Raw genomic sequence first — 23,051 nt, forward strand, 5'->3', positions numbered from 1 at the left:
CTGGTTATTCTTAGGTTTCCTGGTTGTCTAAGATTAGTTGATTATCATGCCTACTGCTGCTAGGGTGGCTAGAAGGCAGCCCACTGCTTAGCTCGGCTATGCCAGAATATACGTAGCGTGAGCTAAGGTTCAGCTGGTTATTCTTAGATTTCCTGGTTGTCTAAGATTAGTTGATTATCATGCCTACTGCTGCTAGGGTGGCTAGAAGGCAGCCCACTGCTTAGCTCGGCTATGCCAGGATATACGTAGCGTGAGCTAAGGTTCAGCTGGTTATTCTTAGGTTTCCTGGTTGTCTAAGATTAGTTGATTATCATGCCTACTGCTGCTAGGGTGGCTAGAAGGCAGCCCACTGCTTAGCTCGGCTATGCCAGAATATACGTAGCGTGAGCTAAGGTTCAGCTGGTTATTCTTAGGTTTCCTGGTTGTCTAAGATTAGTTGATTATCATGCCTACTGCTGCTAGGGTGGCTAGAAGGCAGCCCACTGCTTAGCTCGGCTATGCCAGAATATACGTAGCGTGAGCTAAGGTTCAGCTGGTTATTCTTAGGTTTCCTCGTTTTCTATGATTAGTTGATTATCATGCCTACTGCTGCTAGGGTGGCTAGAAGGCAGCCCAATGCTTAGTTCGGCTATGCCAGAATATACGTAGCGTGAGCTAAGGTTCAGCTGGTTATTCTTAGGTTTCCTGGTTGTCTAAGATTAGTTGACTATCATGCCTACTGCTGCTAGGGTGGCTAGAAGGCAGCCCACTGCTTAGCTCGGCTATGCCAGGATATACGTAGCGTGAGCTAAGGTTCAGCTGGTTATTCTTAGGTTTCCTGGTTGTCTAAGATTAGTTGATTATCATGCCTACTGCTGCTAGGGTGGCTAGAAGGCAGCCCACTGCTTAGCTCGGCTATGCCAGGATATACGTAGCGTGAGCTAAGGTTCAGCTGGTTATTCTTAGGTTTCCTGGTTGTCTAACATTAGTTGATTATCATGCCTTCTGCTGCTAGGGTGGCTAGAAGGCAGCCCACTGCTTAGCTCGGCTATGCCAGAATATACGTAGCGTGAGCTAAGGTTCAGCTGGTTATTCTTAGGTTTCCTGGTTGTCTAACATTAGTTGATTATCATGCCTACTGCTGCTAGGGTGGCTACAAGGCAGCCCACTGCTTAGCTCGGCTATGCCAGAATATACGTAGCGTGAGCTAAGGTTCAGCTGGTTATTCTTAGGTTTCCTGGTTGTCTAAGATTAGTTGATTATCATGCCTACTGCTGCTAGGGTGGCTAGAAGGCAGCCCACTGCTTAGCTCGGCTATGCCAGGATATACGTAGCGTGAGCTAAGGTTCAGCTGGTTATTCTTAGGTTTCCTGGTTGTCTAACATTAGTTGATTATCATGCCTACTGCTGCTAGGGTGGCTAGAAGGCAGCCCACTGCTTAGCTCGGCTATGCCAGAATATACGTAGCGTGAGCTAAGGTTCAGCTGGTTATTCTTAGGTTTCCTGGTTGTCTAAGATTAGTTGATTATCATGCCTACTGCTGCTAGGGTGGCTAGAAGGCAGCCCACTGCTTAGCTCGGCTATGCCAGAATATACGTAGCGTGAGCTAAGGTTCAGCTGGTTATTCTTAGGTTTCCTGGTTGTTTAAGATTAGTTGATTATCATGCCTACTGCTGCTAGGGTGGCTAGAAGGCAGCCCACTGCTTAGCTCGGCTATGCCAGAATATACGTAGCGTGAGCTAAGGTTCAGCTGGTTATTCTTAGGTTTCCTGGTTGTCTAAGATTAGTTGATTATCATGCCTACTGCTGCTAGGGTGGCTAGAAGGCAGCCCACTGCTTAGTTCGGCTATGCCAGAATATACGTAGCGTGAGCTAAGGTTCAGCTGGTTATTCTTAGGTTTCCTGGTTGTCTAAGATTAGTTGATTATCGTGCCTACTGCTGCTAGGGTGGCTAGAAGGCAGCCCACTGCTTAGCTCGGCTATGCCAGAATATACGTAGCGTGAGCTAAGGTTCAGCTGGTTATTCTTAGGTTTCCTGGTTGTCTAAGATTAGTTGATTATCATGCCTACTGCTGCTAGGGTGGCTAGAAGGCAGTCCACTGCTTAGCTCGGCTAGGCCAGAATATACGTAGCGTGAGCTAAGGTTCAGCTGGTTATTCTTAGGTTTCCTGGTTGTCTAAGATTAGTTGATTATCATGCCTACTGCTGCTAGGGTGGCTAGAAGGCAGCCCACTGCTTAGCTCGGCTATGCCAGGATATACGAATCGTGAGCTAAGGTTCAGCTGGTTATTCTTAGGTTTCCTGGTTGTCTAAGATTAGTTGATTATCATGCCTACTGCTGCTAGGGTAGCTAGAAGGCAGCCCACTGCTTAGCTCGGCTATGCCAGAATATACGTAGCGTGAGCTAAGGTTCAGCTGGTTATTCTTAGGTTTCCTGGTTGTCTAACATCAGTTGATTATCATGCCTACTGCTGCTAGGGTGGCTAGAAGGCAGCCCACTGCTTAGCTCGGCTATGCCAGAATATACGTAGCGTGAGCTAAGGTTCAGCTGGTTATTCTTAGGTTTCCTGGTTGTCTAACATTAGTTGATTATCATGCCTACTGCTGCTAGGGTGGCTAGAAGGCAGCCCACTGCGTAGCTCGGCTATGCCAGAATATACGTAGCGTGAGCTAAGGTTCAGCTGGTTATTCTTAGGTTTCCTGGTTGTCTAAGATTAGTTGATTATCATGCCTACTGCTGCTAGGGTGGCTAGAAGGCAGCCCACTGCTTAGCTCGGCTATGCCAGAATATACGTAGCGTGAGCTAAGGTTCAGCTGGTTATTCTTTGGTTTCCTGGTTGTCTAAGATTAGTTGATTATCATGCCTACTGCTGCTAGGGTGGCTAGAAGGCAGCCCACTGCTTAGCTCGGCTATGCCAGAATATACGTAGCGTGAGCTAAGGTTCAGCTGGTTATTCTTAGGTTTCCTGGTTGTCTAACATTAGTTGATTATCATGCCTACTGCTGCTAGGGTGGCTAGAAGGCAGCCCACTGCTTAGCTCGGCTATGCCAGGATATACGTAGCGTGAGCTAAGGTTCAGCTGGTTATTCTTAGGTTTCCTGGTTGTCTAACATTAGTTGATTATCATGCCTACTGCTGCTAGGGTGGCTAGAAGGCAGCCCACTGCTTAGCTCGGCTATGCCAGAATATACGTAGCGTGAGCTAAGGTTCAGCTGGTTATTCTTAGGTTTCCTGGTTGTCTAACATTAGTTGATTATCATGCCTACTGGTGCTAGGGTGGCTAGAAGGCAGCCCACTGCTTAGCTCGGCTATGCCAGGATATACGTAGCGTGAGCTAAGGTTCAGCTAGTTATTCTTAGGTTTCCTGGTTGTCTAAGATTAGTTGATTATCATGCCTACTGCTGCTAGGGTGGCTAGAAGGCAGCCCACTGCTTAGCTCGGCTATGCCAGAATATACGTAGCGTGAGCTAAGGTTCAGCTGGTTATTCTTAGGTTTCCTGGTTGTCTAACATTATATGATTATCATGTCTACTGCTGCTAGGGTGGCTAGAAGGCAGCCCACTGCTTAGCTCGGCTATGCCAGGATATACGTAGCGTGAGCTAAGGTTCAGCTGGTTATTCTTAGGTTTCCTGGTTGTCTAAGATTAGTTGATTATCATGCCTACTCCTGCTAGGGTGGCTAGAAGGCAGCCCACTGCTTAGCTCGGCTATGCCAGGATATACGTAGCGTGAGCTAAGGTTCAGCTGGTTATTCTTAGGTTTCCTGGTTGTCTAAGATTAGTTTATTATCATGCCTACTGCTGCTAGGGTGGCTAGAAGGCAGCCCACTGCTTAGCTCGGCTATGCCAGGATATACGTAGCGTGAGCTAAGGTTCAGCTGGTTATTCTTAGGTTTCCTGGTTGTCTAACATTAGTTGATTATCATGCCTACTGCTGCTAGGGTGGCTAGAAGGCAGCCCACTGTTTGGCTCGGCTATGCCAGGATATACGTAGCGTGAGCTAAGGTTCAGCTGGTTATTCTTAGGTTTCCTGGTTGTCTAAGATTAGCTGATTATCATGCCTACTGCTGCTAGGGTGGCTAGAAGGCAGCCCACTGCTTAGCTCGGCTATGCCAGAATATACGTAGCGTGAGCTAAGGTTCAGCTGGTTATTCTTAGGTTTCCTGGTTGTCTAACATTAGTTGATTATCATGCCTACTGCTGCTAGGGTGGCTAGAAGGCAGCCCACTGCTAAGCTCGGCTATGCCAGAATATACGTAGCGTGAGCTAAGGTTCAGCTGGTTATTCTTAGGTTTCCTGGTTGTCTAAGATTAGTTGATTATCATGCCTACTGCTGCTAGGGTGGCTAGAAGGCAGCCCACTGCTTAGCTCGGCTATGCCAGGATATACGTAGCGTGAGCTAAGGTTCAGCTGGTTATTCTTAGGTTTCCTGGTTGTCTAACATTAGTTGATTATCATGCCTACTGCTGCTAGGGTGGCTAGAAGGCAGCCCACTGCTTAGCTCGGCTATGCCAGAATATACGTATCGGAGCTAAGGTTCAGCTGGTTATTCTTAGGTGTCCTGGTTGTCTAACATTAGTTGATTATCATGCCTACTGCTGCTAGGGTGGCTAGAAGGCAGCCCACTGCTTAGTTCGGCTATGCCAGAATATACGTAGCGGGAGCTAAGGTTCAGCTGGTTATTCTTAGGTTTCCTGGTTGTCTAAGATTAGTTGATTATCATGCCTACTGCTGCTAGGGTGGCTAGAAGGCAGCCCACTGCTTAGCTCGGCTATGCCAGAATATACGTAGCGTGAGCTAAGGTTCAGCTGGTTATTCTTAGATTTCCTGGTTGTCTAAGATTAGTTGATTATCATGCCTACTGCTGCTAGGGTGGCTAGAAGGCAGCCCACTGCTTAGCTCGGCTATGCCAGGATATACGTAGCGTGAGCTAAGGTTCAGCTGGTTATTCTTAGGTTTCCTGGTTGTCTAAGATTAGTTGATTATCATGCCTACTGCTGCTAGGGTGGCTAGAAGGCAGCCCACTGCTTAGCTCGGCTATGCCAGAATATACGTAGCGTGAGCTAAGGTTCAGCTGGTTATTCTTAGGTTTCCTGGTTGTCTAAGATTAGTTGATTATCATGCCTACTGCTGCTAGGGTGGCTAGAAGGCAGCCCACTGCTTAGCTCGGCTATGCCAGAATATACGTAGCGTGAGCTAAGGTTCAGCTGGTTATTCTTAGGTTTCCTGGTTTTCTAAGATTAGTTGATTATCATGCCTACTGCTGCTAGGGTGGCTAGAAGGCAGCCCAATGCTTAGTTCGGCTATGCCAGAATATACGTAGCGTGAGCTAAGGTTCAGCTGGTTATTCTTAGGTTTCCTGGTTGTCTAAGATTAGTTGACTATCATGCCTACTGCTGCTAGGGTGGCTAGAAGGCAGCCCACTGCTTAGCTCGGCTATGCCAGGATATACGTAGCGTGAGCTAAGGTTCAGCTGGTTATTCTTAGGTTTCCTGGTTGTCTAAGATTAGTTGATTATCATGCCTACTGCTGCTAGGGTGGCTAGAAGGCAGCCCACTGCTTAGCTCGGCTATGCCAGGATATACGTAGCGTCAGCTAAGGTTCAGCTGGTTATTCTTAGGTTTCCTGGTTGTCTAACATTAGTTGATTATCATGCCTTCTGCTGCTAGGGTGGCTAGAAGGCAGCCCACTGCTTAGCTCGGCTATGCCAGGATATACGTAGCGTGAGCTAAGGTTCAGCTAGTTATTCTTAGGTTTCCTGGTTGTCTAAGATTAGTTGATTATCATGCCTACTGCTGCTAGGGTGGCTAGAAGGCAGCCCACTGCTTAGCTCGGCTATGCCAGAATATACGTAGCGTGAGCTAAGGTTCAGCTGGTTATTCTTAGGTTTCCTGGTTGTCTAACATTATATGATTATCATGTCTACTGCTGCTAGGGTGGCTAGAAGGCAGCCCACTGCTTAGCTCGGCTATGCCAGGATATACGTAGCGTGAGCTAAGGTTCAGCTGGTTATTCTTAGGTTTCCTGGTTGTCTAAGATTAGTTGATTATCATGCCTACTGCTGCTAGGGTGGCTAGAAGGCAGCCCACTGCTTAGCTCGGCTATGCCAGGATATACGTAGCGTGAGCTAAGGTTCAGCTGGTTATTCTTAGGTTTCCTGGTTGTCTAAGATTAGTTTATTATCATGCCTACTGCTGCTAGGGTGGCTAGAAGGCAGCCCACTGCTTAGCTCGGCTATGCCAGGATATACGTAGCGTGAGCTAAGGTTCAGCTGGTTATTCTTAGGTTTCCTGGTTGTCTAACATTAGTTGATTATCATGCCTACTGCTGCTAGGGTGGCTAGAAGGCAGCCCACTGTTTGGCTCGGCTATGCCAGGATATACGTAGCGTGAGCTAAGGTTCAGCTGGTTATTCTTAGGTTTCCTGGTTGTCTAAGATTAGCTGATTATCATGCCTACTGCTGCTAGGGTGGCTAGAAGGCAGCCCACTGCTTAGCTCGGCTATGCCAGAATATACGTAGCGTGAGCTAAGGTTCAGCTGGTTATTCTTAGGTTTCCTGGTTGTCTAACATTAGTTGATTATCATGCCTACTGCTGCTAGGGTGGCTAGAAGGCAGCCCACTGCTAAGCTCGGCTATGCCAGAATATACGTAGCGTGAGCTAAGGTTCAGCTGGTTATTCTTAGGTTTCCTGGTTGTCTAAGATTAGTTGATTATCATGCCTACTGCTGCTAGGGTGGCTAGAAGGCAGCCCACTGCTTAGCTCGGCTATGCCAGGATATACGTAGCGTGAGCTAAGGTTCAGCTGGTTATTCTTAGGTTTCCTGGTTGTCTAACATTAGTTGATTATCATGCCTACTGCTGCTAGGGTGGCTAGAAGGCAGCCCACTGCTTAGCTCGGCTATGCCAGAATATACGTATCGGAGCTAAGGTTCAGCTGGTTATTCTTAGGTGTCCTGGTTGTCTAACATTAGTTGATTATCATGCCTACTGCTGCTAGGGTGGCTAGAAGGCAGCCCACTGCTTAGTTCGGCTATGCCAGAATATACGTAGCGGGAGCTAAGGTTCAGCTGGTTATTCTTAGGTTTCCTGGTTGTCTAAGATTAGTTGATTATCATGCCTACTGCTGCTAGGGTGGCTAGAAGGCAGCCCACTGCTTAGCTCGGCTATGCCAGAATATACGTAGCGTGAGCTAAGGTTCAGCTGGTTATTCTTAGATTTCCTGGTTGTCTAAGATTAGTTGATTATCATGCCTACTGCTGCTAGGGTGGCTAGAAGGCAGCCCAATGCTTAGTTCGGCTATGCCAGAATATACGTAGCGTGAGCTAAGGTTCAGCTGGTTATTCTTAGGTTTCCTGGTTGTCTAAGATTAGTTGACTATCATGCCTACTGCTGCTAGGGTGGCTAGAAGGCAGCCCACTGCTTAGCTCGGCTATGCCAGGATATACGTAGCGTGAGCTAAGGTTCAGCTGGTTATTCTTAGGTTTCCTGGTTGTCTAAGATTAGTTGATTATCATGCCTACTGCTGCTAGGGTGGCTAGAAGGCAGCCCACTGCTTAGCTCGGCTATGCCAGGATATACGTAGCGTGAGCTAAGGTTCAGCTGGTTATTCTTAGGTTTCCTGGTTGTCTAACATTAGTTGATTATCATGCCTTCTGCTGCTAGGGTGGCTAGAAGGCAGCCCACTGCTTAGCTCGGCTATGCCAGGATATACGTAGCGTGAGCTAAGGTTCAGCTAGTTATTCTTAGGTTTCCTGGTTGTCTAAGATTAGTTGATTATCATGCCTACTGCTGCTAGGGTGGCTAGAAGGCAGCCCACTGCTTAGCTCGGCTATGCCAGAATATACGTAGCGTGAGCTAAGGTTCAGCTGGTTATTCTTAGGTTTCCTGGTTGTCTAACATTATATGATTATCATGTCTACTGCTGCTAGGGTGGCTAGAAGGCAGCCCACTGCTTAGCTCGGCTATGCCAGGATATACGTAGCGTGAGCTAAGGTTCAGCTGGTTATTCTTAGGTTTCCTGGTTGTCTAAGATTAGTTGATTATCATGCCTACTGCTGCTAGGGTGGCTAGAAGGCAGCCCACTGCTTAGCTCGGCTATGCCAGGATATACGTAGCGTGAGCTAAGGTTCAGCTGGTTATTCTTAGGTTTCCTGGTTGTCTAAGATTAGTTTATTATCATGCCTACTGCTGCTAGGGTGGCTAGAAGGCAGCCCACTGCTTAGCTCGGCTATGCCAGGATATACGTAGCGTGAGCTAAGGTTCAGCTGGTTATTCTTAGGTTTCCTGGTTGTCTAACATTAGTTGATTATCATGCCTACTGCTGCTAGGGTGGCTAGAAGGCAGCCCACTGTTTGGCTCGGCTATGCCAGGATATACGTAGCGTGAGCTAAGGTTCAGCTGGTTATTCTTAGGTTTCCTGGTTGTCTAAGATTAGCTGATTATCATGCCTACTGCTGCTAGGGTGGCTAGAAGGCAGCCCACTGCTTAGCTCGGCTATGCCAGAATATACGTAGCGTGAGCTAAGGTTCAGCTGGTTATTCTTAGGTTTCCTGGTTGTCTAACATTAGTTGATTATCATGCCTACTGCTGCTAGGGTGGCTAGAAGGCAGCCCACTGCTAAGCTCGGCTATGCCAGAATATACGTAGCGTGAGCTAAGGTTCAGCTGGTTATTCTTAGGTTTCCTGGTTGTCTAAGATTAGTTGATTATCATGCCTACTGCTGCTAGGGTGGCTAGAAGGCAGCCCACTGCTTAGCTCGGCTATGCCAGGATATACGTAGCGTGAGCTAAGGTTCAGCTGGTTATTCTTAGGTTTCCTGGTTGTCTAACATTAGTTGATTATCATGCCTACTGCTGCTAGGGTGGCTAGAAGGCAGCCCACTGCTTAGCTCGGCTATGCCAGAATATACGTATCGGAGCTAAGGTTCAGCTGGTTATTCTTAGGTGTCCTGGTTGTCTAACATTAGTTGATTATCATGCCTACTGCTGCTAGGGTGGCTAGAAGGCAGCCCACTGCTTAGTTCGGCTATGCCAGAATATACGTAGCGGGAGCTAAGGTTCAGCTGGTTATTCTTAGGTTTCCTGGTTGTCTAAGATTAGTTGATTATCATGCCTACTGCTGCTAGGGTGGCTAGAAGGCAGCCCACTGCTTAGCTCGGCTATGCCAGAATATACGTAGCGTGAGCTAAGGTTCAGCTGGTTATTCTTAGATTTCCTGGTTGTCTAAGATTAGTTGATTATCATGCCTACTGCTGCTAGGGTGGCTAGAAGGCAGCCCACTGCTTAGCTCGGCTATGCCAGGATATACGTAGCGTGAGCTAAGGTTCAGCTGGTTATTCTTAGGTTTCCTGGTTGTCTAAGATTAGTTGATTATCATGCCTACTGCTGCTAGGGTGGCTAGAAGGCAGCCCACTGCTTAGCTCGGCTATGCCAGAATATACGTAGCGTGAGCTAAGGTTCAGCTGGTTATTCTTAGGTTTCCTGGTTGTCTAAGATTAGTTGATTATCATGCCTACTGCTGCTAGGGTGGCTAGAAGGCAGCCCACTGCTTAGCTCGGCTATGCCAGAATATACGTAGCGTGAGCTAAGGTTCAGCTGGTTATTCTTAGGTTTCCTGGTTTTCTAAGATTAGTTGATTATCATGCCTACTGCTGCTAGGGTGGCTAGAAGGCAGCCCAATGCTTAGTTCGGCTATGCCAGAATATACGTAGCGTGAGCTAAGGTTCAGCTGGTTATTCTTAGGTTTCCTGGTTGTCTAAGATTAGTTGACTATCATGCCTACTGCTGCTAGGGTGGCTAGAAGGCAGCCCACTGCTTAGCTCGGCTATGCCAGGATATACGTAGCGTGAGCTAAGGTTCAGCTGGTTATTCTTAGGTTTCCTGGTTGTCTAAGATTAGTTGATTATCATGCCTACTGCTGCTAGGGTGGCTAGAAGGCAGCCCACTGCTTAGCTCGGCTATGCCAGGATATACGTAGCGTGAGCTAAGGTTCAGCTGGTTATTCTTAGGTTTCCTGGTTGTCTAACATTAGTTGATTATCATGCCTTCTGCTGCTAGGGTGGCTAGAAGGCAGCCCACTGCTTAGCTCGGCTATGCCAGAATATACGTAGCGTGAGCTAAGGTTCAGCTGGTTATTCTTAGGTTTCCTGGTTGTCTAACATTAGTTGATTATCATGCCTACTGCTGCTAGGGTGGCTACAAGGCAGCCCACTGCTTAGCTCGGCTATGCCAGAATATACGTAGCGTGAGCTAAGGTTCAGCTGGTTATTCTTAGGTTTCCTGGTTGTCTAAGATTAGTTGATTATCATGCCTACTGCTGCTAGGGTGGCTAGAAGGCAGCCCACTGCTTAGCTCGGCTATGCCAGGATATACGTAGCGTGAGCTAAGGTTCAGCTGGTTATTCTTAGGTTTCCTGGTTGTCTAACATTAGTTGATTATCATGCCTACTGCTGCTAGGGTGGCTAGAAGGCAGCCCACTGCTTAGCTCGGCTATGCCAGAATATACGTAGCGTGAGCTAAGGTTCAGCTGGTTATTCTTAGGTTTCCTGGTTGTCTAAGATTAGTTGATTATCATGCCTACTGCTGCTAGGGTGGCTAGAAGGCAGCCCACTGCTTAGCTCGGCTATGCCAGAATATACGTAGCGTGAGCTAAGGTTCAGCTGGTTATTCTTAGGTTTCCTGGTTGTTTAAGATTAGTTGATTATCATGCCTACTGCTGCTAGGGTGGCTAGAAGGCAGCCGACTGCTTAGCTCGGCTATGCCAGAATATACGTAGCGTGAGCTAAGGTTCAGCTGGTTATTCTTAGGTTTCCTGGTTGTCTAAGATTAGTTGATTATCATGCCTACTGCTGCTAGGGTGGCTAGAAGGCAGCCCACTGCTTAGTTCGGCTATGCCAGAATATACGTAGCGTGAGCTAAGGTTCAGCTGGTTATTCTTAGGTTTCCTGGTTGTCTAAGATTAGTTGATTATCGTGCCTACTGCTGCTAGGGTGGCTAGAAGGCAGCCCACTGCTTAGCTCGGCTATGCCAGAATATACGTAGCGTGAGCTAAGGTTCAGCTGGTTATTCTTAGGTTTCCTGGTTGTCTAAGATTAGTTGATTATCATGCCTACTGCTTCTAGGGTGGCTAGAAGGCAGTCCACTGCTTAGCTCGGCTAGGCCAGAATATACGTAGCGTGAGCTAAGGTTCAGCTGGTTATTCTTAGGTTTCCTGGTTGTCTAAGATTAGTTGATTATCATGCCTACTGCTGCTAGGGTGGCTAGAAGGCAGCCCACTGCTTAGCTCGGCTATGCCAGGATATACGAATCGTGAGCTAAGGTTCAGCTGGTTATTCTTAGGTTTCCTGGTTGTCTAAGATTAGTTGATTATCATGCCTACTGCTGCTAGGGTAGCTAGAAGGCAGCCCACTGCTTAGCTCGGCTATGCCAGAATATACGTAGCGTGAGCTAAGGTTCAGCTGGTTATTCTTAGGTTTCCTGGTTGTCTAACATCAGTTGATTATCATGCCTACTGCTGCTAGGGTGGCTAGAAGGCAGCCCACTGCTTAGCTCGGCTATGCCAGAATATACGTAGCGTGAGCTAAGGTTCAGCTGGTTATTCTTAGGTTTCCTGGTTGTCTAAGATTAGTTGATTATCATGCCTACTGCTGCTAGGGTGGCTAGAAGGCAGCCCACTGCTTAGCTCGGCTATGCCAGGATATACGTAGCGTGAGCCAAGGTTCAGCTGGTTATTCTTAGGTTTCCTGGTTGTCTAAGATTAGTTTATTATCATGCCCACTGCTGCTGGGGTGGCTAGAAGGCAGCCCACTGCTTAGCTCGGCTATGCCAGAATATACGTAGCGTGAGCTAAGGTTCAGCTGGGTATTCTTAGGTTCCTGGTTGTCTAAGATTAGTTGATTATCATGCCTACTGCTGCTAGGGTGGCTGCTTAGCTCGGCTATGCCAGAATATACGTAGCGTGAACTGAGGTTCAGCTGGTTATTCTTAGGTTTCCTGGTTGTCTAAGATTAGTTGATTATCATGCCTACTGCTGCTAGGGTGGCTAGAAGGCAGCCCACTGCTTAGCTCGGCTATGCCAGAATATACGTAGCGTGAGCTAAGGTTCAGCTGGTTATTCTTAGGTTTCCTGGTTGTCTAAGATTAGTTGATTATCATGCCTACTGCTGCTAGGGTGGCTAGAAGGCAGCCCACTGCTTAGCTCGGCTATGCCAGGATATACGTAGCGTGAGCTAAGGTTCAGCTGGTTATTCTTAGGTTTCCTGGTTGTCTAAGATTAGTTGATTATCATGCCTACTGCTGCTAGGGTGGCTAGAAGGCAGCCCACTGCTTAGCTCGGCTATGCCAGAATATACGTAGCGTGAGCTAAGGTTCAGCTGGTTATTCTTAGGTTTCCTGGTTGTCTAAGATTAGTTGATTATCATGCCTACTGCTGCTAGGGTGGCTAGAAGGCAGCCCACTGCTTAGCTCGGCTATGCCAGGATATACGTAGCGTGAGCTAAGGTTCAGCTGGTTATTCTTAGGTTTCCTGGTTGTCTAAGATGAGTTGATTATCATGCCTACTGCTGCTAGGGTGGCTGGAAGGCAGCCCACTGCTGCTAAAACGATTTCTAATCCAATACAATCCAGTCGCGGCGGCAGCGGTAAGCCCGGTAAGCCCATTTAGCCACCTTAGCGGTGGCTCCGGCGCGCCAGCTGTGCGCCGTGCAACGTTTTAAATCTAAAAACGTTGGCGCCATGAGATGTCACTGCTCCTCGCGCATGCGCAGCACGGCTCTCCAGGAGCCACGCGAAACTGCTCAACATAGGCCAGTGTAGCTCACGCTACAAAAACACAAGCGCGCGCCTCCACGCGCAGTATCACATGAAACCACCACGGTATCTCCGCACACGCCCAGGGTACAGCGGCTGCAGCGATCACCGTGAGTGTGTTGTTTATTGAAAGACATAAAAACAACGACCCAGAAGTTCCGCCCGCGTTGAGGCCACCTCAATTACGGCCGAGCCAAGAAGAAGAAGCAGGATAGATAAGAGAGGAGACAGAAAGTGAGAAGTATGATGAAGGAATATGTGCGACACAGCGCTGACAGCACTGGCAGCTTTCACCGTCCGGTGACAGTGAAACGCGGCTGCTGCGTTTAGCGGCCGCGGCGGCTGTTGCTTTTGACGCCACTCCCTTTTTAGCGCTGATGCGCCGCCGCGACACCCTCCCAGCCTTCTCCCGCGCCTCCGCTGATGATTAAATAACTTCATTTTGCCCAAAACTGGGGCGGTGAAGGGAAGGGGAAGTGGGAGTCGTCCAGGTTTCCGCTTGCAGCGACAACATCGGCCAGTTCGACGGCTTCCGTCTGTGCTTCTCGGTTCTGCTGTCGCGCCGCGGAATCACCCCTAGCTGCCTTTATTTAAGCGGACATTCGACCACTTGAGTTACCTTACGGAGAAACGCATGCCGGGTATTGCATACAGGAACTATATAAGGTAAACATCTTCAGAACTTTTATTGAGGGGAAGGTTGCAAAATAAACAAGGAGAACGTCCAGGTCAATATAGACATCTGGGGGCACGCAATGAGCTTAAGCTGGTAAAAAATATGTGGCTTTCCTTTTAAGGCTGGCCTCAGACGCGAGAAGCACAGTAAAATGTTTATTCGAAAACTTCCAGCAGACCTAAACAACTCGTTGAAACTCGAGAGCCAATACTGGCCAGCCGAACACAAAGTTCCCTCTGGTGTGTGGCCCCTGGAATAACAACCATGTTGACAACAAACAACTCTTACAGACAATTTATTTCGTCATTCTTTTTCTATGCGATCCACGCAAAATTTGCTCTGTAAATGACCAGAACTTCATAAGTCTTCCACTCGGGCACGGCAGGTTGAAACCAGGTATACATATATAGGTATCTGTTGCTGACCAAGCCGCTGCTTATGGAAACGTTGATACTGGTTGCTTTGCTGGCGGATAGTTGTCTGCCACAACAGTCAAGGAATGTTCCGGTAAGCTGCAGCAGGGCTAGTGCGAAGCGGGAGGCGGCGGAACGTGCTCGCAGGCGTTGTAGTAGCTCCCGACGTCGCCGTCAGGTCCTGGAACTGGCACGGCCCGGACACTTTTGCACAGCGCCCCAGTACGCTCGACCGGGCAGGCCGGAGGGTACTTCTCCTCCACTTCCTCCTGGCATTTTTCCATGGCCGCAATGGAGCATCCGAAGCGACTGCGGTGGTACGCTCTGCCAGGAAGCACGTGGCCCCTTCCATTGCAGCCAGTGGTGGAACACATGGAACTGGGCTGGTACGGCAGCGTCGTACCGAGCACAGTATTACTTTCTTTCAGGTAACCGGAGAGGCTCTGGCCTCGATATACGCAGAAACCATCGCCTCCCGGTGTTGGCCATGGCCCTCTCTCAAGCGTGCCATAAGAAGGACCCGGCATGGAAGAGGGTTGCGGTTGGCGCACCTGGCAGTGGTCTTTCTCGTCAGAGTCGATCGTAATCCCTTCGCCGTCGGCCGATGGGAGAGCCCGGTAGCCGTAGTCCTCCTGTCCGCGCTTCTGGACTCCCTGTCCGTGAGCAGCGGCAACCGATAGGGCGAGGGGCGCGTTGCCCCGAACGTCTACTATGGTAGGGCCAGTGGCGTTTGGAGCAACTTCCATCATGGCGGTCGCACCAATGGACGCTGACCCTTTGGCAACGATGTGCATCGGGAACGCCGTCTGCTGCTGCTCGCACCGCTGCTGGAGACCAGGATCCGACGAACGCGAGGCCGACGTTGAAGCTCTGGCCAGGCTGGATGTCATGTCAGACTGCATCATGACACGTCGTCTCTGCTCAGGCGTCGGTGCTGTTTATGGAACAAGAATGACACGTCCGCAGGCTGGCCGTGGCTGAACAAATTTCCGCTCGGGAGCGCTTTTGTCGCATTTGCTGCAGGATGGCACGTGCCCGCAAGGGTAGATTGGCTATGGCTAGTTAGCCTACCGAAACTACGGGATGCTGATCTCGACTCCGGGAGGGCTGGCTGAATGCTTGGGACTTTTAAGTGCAATGCACTTCTTAAGCGACCCTGAACCTGCGTCCACCGGCGATGTCCGCATCACATACCCACGTGGGGGATTGGCCAGGAATCTCCTCGTCTTCCTTGGCAACGGGGGGAGATGGGCGCGCGCTGCCTGGCCGCTGACATGGCACATACCCACGTGGGGGATTGGCCAGGAATCGGGCGTGAGAAGGGCTAATGCACCCGCTTAAAGGAGTACTGACACGAAATTTCAAAGCTGAGATCCGCTCTAGCAATCACGTACAACGACAACACAAATAGGTGTCTGTGAATAAATGCATCTTTCTTTCTTTGTAGTTGTGTGTGTGTGTGTGATCTCTCTTTCGCGAACATTACCGAACCGCGCAAATTCAACTCGTGCATTCGCACTTTCACATTCTTCCCCTCGGGGAAATGCGGGGAATTTTTGTCTTAGGCCACATATTCCTTGAAGCTCCTCAAGCCCCAAAATCGGCATGTCCTAAAACCGTCGACGGTGATTGGATAACAGGCCACGAAATCACGCGCTGGAGACGCAAGCTTTTCCTCGCCGCCATGTGAGCACTCGTAACCCCTGGGCGCGAGATTTTAACGTAACTCATGCGCAGTTAGCTAGAGGAGAAGCCGAGATCACTTGAATAGCGGGGCGTGAGCATACTTTTTCGAAAGGTCGGATGGCACGCAGCGCAGGGGACGCACCCCGCGTGCGTTTGAGCTTACGCGGCAGAATTGCCCAGCCGTTTGGCGTACTTTCTTACAGAGAATCTCTGAGCCAGTTGTTTGCCGGCCTTGTTCCCGTGGCTCCCCGCGTGGAGAGTGCACGTAGAAGCAGAAGGAGCTGGAAACGAAGAAAATGAACCTGGCAGAGCCGCCCACGTGCCCCTGGTTAGTTTGACAACAAGAAAACTAGTCAGGTAGACAGTGCACGCGGCACAGCCGCCCACACGACGCCTGTCCATTGGCCTGTCGAGTGAGGGGGGTGGAATCGGAAAGCTGAACTTGACACCGTCGCTGCCGTGCCTTCGGAGATCAAGAAAACGCAAAATGGCTACGGCGTACATCAGCTATACCTTTATCTGCAATGCGGAAGCTTGGTTAGCGAACGTGCCCGGCATCAGATTTGTGGACGCAGCCGAGTACAGTGACCGTAGATGCCTTACGGCTGTGGTCATTGATGCAAATACAGGGGAAACAATAACAGCAGCCAGCATCGCAACACGCGAGGCACAGAATGCCGAGGAGCTGGCCATTGCCATGACCATCGCCGACCCGGAAACAACAACAGTGCTTTGTGACTCAATGGGTGCAGTGCGTAACTTTGCCAAAGGCCGATTGTGCACTGTAGCAGTGCGGGTGCTCACCGCGGTGAACCTTAACAAACGGAGGATAACAGTGAGGTGCTACCAAGGCGCTGGACTGGGCTGGTTGGTACATATGTTCGACTGGGATAAAAACCAGCGGAAAACACAGGACACAGGTCCCGTCGTTTTCTTCTGTGCCCTGTGTTTTCCGCTGGTTTTTATTCCAATCGAACAGTGAAGTGGTTCCTCGCCCATGCAGGGAACGATGTGTCAGAGACAATGGCCAACCTCAACGAGACGGCTAATACTGTAGCGCGAGAACCAGCAGACCGCGCGACAGAAATGGATTCGTCTGCAGAGTGGTGGATGGAGACCAAAGATAGGTTCGACACCTCTCAAGGTGTAACCAAGTATTACAGATACAACAGAAGGGTGATGGCACTGACACACCCCGAGCTAACTTGGGAGCAAGCATCAATATTCAGACAACTGCAGACCAATTCATTACTGACCCCGCTCATAATGCGGCACATATCACCAGAACTGTACCCAAATGACACGTGTGTGTTGTGCAACAACGCCAGAGCGACTGCTGCCCATTTATTGTGGGACTGTGAGGTGAGACCAGCAGAGGCTTCAACCAGGCGTAGTGGCAAAACTACGTCTGCTGCAGGCATTTAATCAAGTCCTTTCATTCGCTCACTCACTTAGCATGGTTAAGTGTTGGTTCCACTTTGTGAACCTTTCGTTTACGTGTAATTACTATAGTTAAGTACACACTCATCGTTAACCCTGGTATGACCGCTGTACGTAGGCACATGGTCTAGACATGACTGTGATTAGGCTTGGGTAGTCACGCATCGTCAGGCACAATCCCGGTTGTCAGATGCCACTTGCCGACCAGTGCGGTTCGGTCCCTTGCAACGCTCACCGAAGGAGGACAGGCCTCGCTTTCATTGATGGCGAACGCGGGGTTCCTCTTCGCCGTGCGCAAGACGAATCACCTTCCCCGAGACGACCCAGCAGCGAGGCATGCGGCTGCCTATCAGTTGAGCGGCAGCTCCGACCGCAGCCGGCGCCGCTCAGTTGCGGAGAACGGCCTCAAAACCGCCCCTTCCCCTTCCCCTGTTGCTCCAATAAACGTTCACCACCACCACCACCACCACCTCAAAACCGCGTCTTGTGCGTAGCAAGGCGGGCCCGGCGAGTCGCGTGGTGTGCTGCAAGGGGTGTGTCGCAACTTCGGTCAAATGCAGGTCAACATGCGTGCGACGGCGAAACCGCTGGACGAGATCAGTAAAGCTTCGCTTTGAAAAGGAATCACCATGAGAAGAATGAACGCGACGCCTCCTCGTTGGGCGGCCAGGAGAAGCCCACGTTTGGAACACGAACTGTGGTATCCATGCGCGAGACTCTCGCCGCACAGGAAATGTTTCCTCGATCTCATGCCAGTTGAAACGGTTGCGGACAGGAGCCAGCGGAGCCAGCTAACGAAGAGCGTGCCTCTCCCAGCCACAACTGCCAGCCGCGGCGCGTAGAGCAGGGAATCCCTTTCGTGGCAGTGGCCCGCTACGGCGCTACCCCGGGCCCCTGCTTCGTGTGGCGCTGCAGGCGGAAGCGTTGAAGGCACGTGGTCGGCTAGCGTCGTTCACACTGCCACCACTGCATTTTCCAGCACGGCGGCCGCTATGGAAGTGTCTAAAGCGGCTGAACCAGTCGACAATGGCACGGCAGAACGCAACTTTCCGCGTAGGGGTATTCACACGAGAGAGAAATCCGCTGTTTCGCTCCTAGGAGTGCGCACCACGTGACCCCTACGTCACGGTTTCTCTCCGGCGCACCGCCTCCGATGGGAGATCGGAGCTTCTGCTCGCGAGCTACAAACCCTCCGACGCTCCGCGGCGGAGGCGGCGGGATTTCGTCTGCTCGTCGGGCAGCTGGCCGCGACTGAAGTTCTAGAGCGGTTGCAGGCACTTTATTTTTATCGCTTCTTAATACATTGGACGCGAAAATGCGTGGCGCACATGACAGGCGCACTGAGGGAGCCGCGTATAGGGACCGGGCGGCCGTTGTATGGCACCACCGTCGCTTCAGCGAACAGCGCCGCCCGTGGCGAACCGCTCGTCAGTGGAATGCCGGTGGCGGTCAGCGCAGCGTAACTGCATGTGCATGGCTTTCTGTCGTTTTTCTGCGGTGCGGCTTGCAAAGCGTACGTAACCCCACGTGCATTTTTCAGATCGGTAAATCTTGAGCGTGGATGTGACGTTTACGAGGCATGCCATGTGTGTGATTTACTAAGCCCATACTCAGTATTTACAAATAGCAGACGACGCTCAATGCGCCAAGCTGGAAGTCAAGCTGGAAGAGAAAGTTCGTTGCTTCATACAATTTTTTGATGCCTGCATGCAGTTTCGCGTATCTAGGAATATACTGCAGCTAACTGCTCCCACAAAGCCAGTATGTGCAACCGATCTAGGAATGCTGCGGCGCCGGCCTTGGGCAGTTGATGACGAAACGGCGTCGACGTCGTGCACAAGCGAAAGACAAAATTGGGGGGTGATTTATCTAATGCCAAAGGCAGTCCCAATTGCATTATGTAAACAGAAGTCATGTTCAGAGTATCTAATAAGTTTTGTGGCCCCAAATGGGAAGGTGGGCCAAATACGTGTATGCGGTACAGTCAACAAACCAATGGTCGGTTTCTTTTGTATTTGTTTTTGCATTTGAATGTCTTGAAGTTGTGAATGTAGCAAGGAAGACCCGAGTAAATGAAACGTCTTGTGTAAAGAAAGATGGTGCTTGGGGTGGGGGAGTAGTCCCCCCCTCCCAGGACACAGGCTGTCCTCTCAGTGCACAATTTATGTACCAAGAAGTGTACGTCATTTGCATTCGTGTTCATGCAATGTTAGTTTTTCACTCATTTCGTATCTGCTTTATTGATAGCAAGGAGAGATGTCGTCCTGCAATGTAACGGATGGACCAAGTATGTAAACGTGGGAAAGCGTAACCACGAGTGTTTTGTACTTCCTTTTGATACAAGAGAAAAATAAAAATTCCTTTGCTTACCTCAAAACAGAAATTGTGATGGACGACGCTTCCGTAACTTCATTACCTATGGCTGAAACGTGTTTAATTTCACAGAAATGCTCTTACTACAGTAATCGGGAATCGTTGATACAATAAATACCGCATGATAGTAGAACGTTACTGCTTGTCGTGGAGAAGCATTGCTTTACAAGAATTGCAATGGTTGCTGGCTAGTTGGTAAATGGTTTTTCAAAAACCAATTCCTGCGTGGCTGAAGAACGCAAGACAGGAGGGTACCCGAAACCTGTACTCAGCTTCACAACTGAATGCTGCGGTCGGTTTACAAGCTGCCACCTACGCTTGAAAAATCATGCACACCTTCGTCTAACGACGATGAGGGTTTATCGCAAAGCTCTATCGTATGGGTTTCCTTGGTTGCCTTCTGGATTTAAACTTTGACTAGTTGAGCGTCGAATTTGACCAGCACGCAGTTTGGTCTTTTGATCGCAGCGTCTATTTGACTTTGACCATTTCCCATCCGATTTCGCAGGAAGAAAGCTTTGCGTTCAACCATCATAATCATTAGACGGAGGGCTAGATGATTTTGGCTGTTTAATTTTGAACTTCCATGCTCCCCTCTCCAAATCTAAACTTTGTCCAGCGTGTCGGAAATGTGTCTGTGCTGGAGGACTCGGGCTGATGCACCCATATTTGAGGCAACTAATCGCGCGTTTTTGGTGTCTTCACCAAGCATTACACGATTTTTTAGCTACTCTGTAAATAATACTTAAGCATTAAAAAACACCGGCTGACGTTAACGCTGCCACATTTTTTTAACTATCGGTGTCAGCCTTTATTCTACGCAGGTGGTAAAACGGGAAGGGGAGGAGGGATGGTGGATGGTTTGTAGCTTGGGCTGTTGAGTTGGTGAATAACTTTGGCTCTTGATAAAATGACCACCACAAATATAGGATTTCCACTTCGTCTTTCAGGCGCCTATGCTGTCACAGTGTCGCTCACCAAAACCCAAGGCACAAAGCTCACGGTTACCGAAAGTGTAAACTACCGCAACATTTCTACAGCTACACGGTAATCCATCTCGTATGCAGGTGCCTTTCTATTTAAAGCACACGTATCGAGGTATCCCAGCCCTAAGGCTGACGTGGAAACCGTAGTCATTGAAACCAGTGAAGATAATTTATAGTGGTAGAAATTAATAATAATATTGCTAATAGCTTTATTCCTACTCAGATCGCGCGGAGCCAGGCGCAGAGCGCTGCAAAAATCGCTCGTGTCAATGTAGCCCATTCCCAACCTTACAAGCATCCAATAAGTTTGCGTAGCCATTAGTGCATTTAAGAAGAAAATAATACTACTAATGGTAGTTTTATTCGTACTCAGAACGGGTGTAGCCAAGCGCAGATCGCTGCAAAAAGCGCTCATCCCATTGCAGACGATACCCAACTTTAGATGTGTCCGACAAGTTTACGTAGTCATTACTGCGTCTAAGAACCCAACAAATCTGTCAAGACTTTGTTTCACCGCACATATACGCTCACAACACCACCAAAACGTTCAAAGCACCGAAGCAAACACGACAAAAACAACGGGAGGCTGTGTAGTCCAATGCACCGGCTCATTCCACTGACGAGGGGAGCACCGAGTGGTGGCGCCACCCGTCCAGCTGCCCAGTCCCTATAGGGACCGGGCGGCCGTTGTATGGCACCACCGTCGCTTCAGCGAACAGCACCGCCCGTGGCGAACCGCTCGTCAGTGGAATGCCGGTGGCGGTCAGCGCAGCGTAACTGTGCATGGCTTTCTGTCGTTTTTCTGCGGTGCGGCTTGCAAAGCGTACGTAACCCCACGTGCATTTTCCAGATCGGTAAATCTTGAGCGTGGATGTGACGTTTACGAGGCATGCCATGTGTGTGATTTACGCCCATACTCAGTATTTACAAATAGCAGACGACGCTCAATGCGCCAAGCTGGAAGTCAAGCTGGAAGTGAAAGTTCGTTGCTTCATGCAATTTTTTGATGCCTGCATGCAGTTTCGCGTATCGAGGAGTATACTGCAGCTAAATGCTCCCACAAAGCCGGTGTGTGCAACCGATCTAGGAATGCTGCGGCACTGGCCTTGGGCAGTTGATGACGAAACGGCGTCAACGTCGTGCACAAGCGAAAGACGCAGTTGGGGGTGTCTTCTAACTTAGATTTACCTCAAAACAGAAATTGTGATGGACGACGCTTTCGTAACTTCATTACCTACGGCTGAAACGTGTTTAATTACACAGAAATGCTCTTACTACAGTCATCGGAATCGTTGATAGAATAAATACCGCATGATAGTAGAACGTTATTGCTTGCTTGTCGTGCAGAAGCATTGCTTTACAAGAATTGCAATGGTTGCATGGCTAGTTGGTAAATGGTTTTTTCGTTTTTTTTTCAAAAACTAATTCCTGCGTGGCTAAAGGACGTGAGACAGGAAGGTGCCCGAAACCTGTACTCAGTTCCACAACTGAATGCTGCGGTCGGTTTACAAGCTGCCACCTACGCTTGAAAAATCATGCACACCTTCGCCTAACGACCATGAGGGTTTATCGCAAAGCTCGATCGTATGGGTTTCCTTGGTTGCCTTCTGCATTTAAACTTTCACTAGTTGAGCGTCGAATTTGACCAGCATGCAGTTTGGTCTTTTGATCGCAGCGTCTTTGACTTTGACCATTTCCCATTCGATTTCGCAGGAAGAAAGCTTTGCGTTCAACCTTCATAATCATTAGACGAGGGCTAGATGATTTTGCTGTTTAATTTTGAACTTCCATGCCCCCCTCTCCAAATCTAAACTTTGTCCAGCGTGTCGGAAATGTGTCTGTGCTGGAGAACTCGGGCTGATGCACCCATATTTGAGGCAACTAATCGTGCTTTTTTGGTGTCTTCACCAGGCATTACACGATTTTTTAGGTACTCTGTAAAGAATACTTAAGCATTAAAAACACCAGCTGACGTTAACGCTGCCAGATTTTTTAACTATCGGTGCCAGCCTTTATTCTACGCAGGTGGTAAAACAGGACGGGGAGGAGGGATGGTGGATGGTTTGTAGCTTGAGCTGTTGAGTTGGTGAATAACTTTGGCTCTTGATAAAATGACCACCACAAATGTGGGATTTCCACTTCGGCTTTCAGGCTCCCATGCTGTCACAGTGTCGCTCACCAAAACCGAAGGCACAAAGCTCACGGTTACAGAAAGTGTAAACTACCGCAACATTTCTACGGTTACACGGTAATCCATCTCGTATGCAGGTGCCTTTCTATTTAAAGCACACGTATCCAGGTATCCCAGCGCTAACGATGGCGTGGAAAGCGTAGTAATTGAAACCAGTGAGGATAATTTAAAGTGGTAGAAATGAATAATAATATTGCTAATAGTTTTATTCCTACTCAGATCGCGCGGAGTCAGACGCAGAGCGCTGCAATAAGCGCTCGTGTCAATGTAGCCCATTCTCGACCTTACAAGCATCCAATAAGTTTGCGTAGCTGTTGGTGCATTTAAGAAGAAAATAATACTACTAATAGTAGTTTTATTCGTACTCAGAACGGGTGTAGCCAAGCGCAGATCGCTGCAAAAAGCGCTCATGCCATTGCAGCCGATACCCAACTGTAGAAGCGTCCGAAAAATTTACGTAGTCATTACTGCATCTAAGAACCCAACATATCTGTCTAGAC

This window comes from Haemaphysalis longicornis, unplaced genomic scaffold (genome assembly GCF_048455015.1).
Source record: "Haemaphysalis longicornis isolate Haplotype H1 unplaced genomic scaffold, Haemaphysalis longicornis Haplotype H1 scaffold_13, whole genome shotgun sequence".
NCBI classification, from domain to species: domain Eukaryota; kingdom Metazoa; phylum Arthropoda; class Arachnida; order Ixodida; family Ixodidae; genus Haemaphysalis; species Haemaphysalis longicornis.